Source organism: Etheostoma spectabile, chromosome 3 (genome assembly GCF_008692095.1).
Source record: "Etheostoma spectabile isolate EspeVRDwgs_2016 chromosome 3, UIUC_Espe_1.0, whole genome shotgun sequence".
NCBI classification, from domain to species: domain Eukaryota; kingdom Metazoa; phylum Chordata; class Actinopteri; order Perciformes; family Percidae; genus Etheostoma; species Etheostoma spectabile.
This window is the reverse complement of record NC_045735.1, coordinates 4,684,163-4,685,839: the sequence shown is the minus strand read 5'-3', so window position 1 is coordinate 4,685,839 and position 1,677 is coordinate 4,684,163. Positions and strand designations below refer to the sequence as shown.

Genomic DNA, 1,677 nt, shown 5'->3' with positions numbered 1-1,677 from the left:
CCCCCCCCCCCCCCACCTATGTGTTAATGTGGTGTTTGCTCATCACCCTTTGTGTGCGCTCTGGGATCCCTCTGTTGTATGGTAGTGTGACCCTGCCTTGGCTTTCTCTCTTCTATTCTGTCTTCTTTCTTGTTGGTTTTGACCTCCCTTTTCCCCTTGTTTATGGCCCAACCTGGGTATTGGCAGTGTGTGACTGCATTTAATGTGCTCATCTTCCTCCTCTCTGTCCTTTTTATCTGTTATGAAACTGTCCCGGTCATATAGTGTTTGGACCACTGAGAGTTTATGTGTTGCAGGGTGTTGATGACAACATTAAGTATTGGTCTGTGTGTGTTGGTTTTCTGTATATTTTTATTTTTACACTTCCATTTTCTATGAGTTGAATTTTCATGTCGAGGAAAGCAATGGTTCGGTCATTCTCCTCTTCATGCGTGAACTTTATGTTTCCCGTGTTGTCAACTGAGTTTAAGTGATCCGTCAGCTCCTGAGTGTGGCGTCCACATCTCCCTTCCAAAGAGTCAATCCAAACTTTTCATGGGCGGGGGCTATTGCTGTGTATTCCATGAAAGTTTTTTTGGACACAAAGGTGAGCAGCTGAGTGATGTCATGACCTCTACAGTTAAGTTTTTGCGTTGTTTTTTTTAAACATTTTGTCTGCTTGAAAATGGTTTCTTACTGTGCTGAGTGTGACATTGATGTTTTTTTTTGTTTTTTTTGTGAACAGTGATACTTCGAATAGTTTGTCCTTTTCCACTTCAAGGTCGTTTAGTTCCTCTGCCTTCTGTTTGGAGTTCTTGCCGTGTTGTTTTGTAAGGCCAAACAGAGGCTTTAATATTATTATTCTGAAGATCCTGTTTCAGATGTAGCTCTTTTTAGGTCCAAACTCAAAACATATCTGTTTAGTCTGGCTTTTATTACGTAGCAGTGGAGTGACAATTTCATTCTTTTGTTTCTTTGTAACCTTTTATGATTTTTTTGTTTTCTATGTTCACTCTTTCTATTGTATGATATGATTTTACTCATTCTGTTAAGCACTTTGGATACCATGGTTTCTATAAAGTGCTTTATAAATCATAGCACCAACCTCGCCAGACTGTCCGATGGCCGATTATCGTGTTGGTGTGTCAGCGCCTTATAGATACACTTGACCTCCCCGGCCGTGTTGGTGCCATAGACCGTTAATATTAATCAATATACAGTATACAGTCTATGGTTATTGCTTTTCAGAGAATGTTTTATGAAGATATCAAACACATGATGTGGCTTCCTGCATGTTCAGTTGTGTTGTCAGCGATTAACCCCATCAGAACTCTACGCTCCAGATATTTCGGTGAGTGAAATATTATTTTTTGTTACACCTTAGCATTTTTAGCATGTTAACTAGCTCCCAGCTCCCAGCATACACCAAAGTTGAATCGTAACTTAGACACAAAAGTGCATTAATGTAGCAGAGTAAGACTGTTTATGGGAGGTTGGAAAATAAAGGTAAACCAGGTCATCTGTGTACAACCCTGTCAAAATTCCAAAACCAATAGAATGCCAGGTGTAGTGTTGGCCAATTAAATGATCCCTGCCCCGTTAAGGTTGCGTAGTTTGGACCGGTCCATGTTCCAGTTGTGAGGGAGCCATCCATCCATCCAACCATCCATCTTCATCCGCTTATCCGGTATTGGTTTG

The 1,677-nt window shown here is 40.8% G+C and overlaps 1 protein-coding gene across 1 annotated transcript in view; it reads right to left on the bottom strand.

Annotated features, from left to right (window-relative positions):
* LOC116680849 (alpha-2-macroglobulin-like protein 1) overlaps positions 1 to 1,677 on the bottom strand; it is a 76,152-nt gene that overhangs the window by 19,137 nt on the left and 55,338 nt on the right. The gene's annotated exons all lie outside the window — the stretch shown is intronic.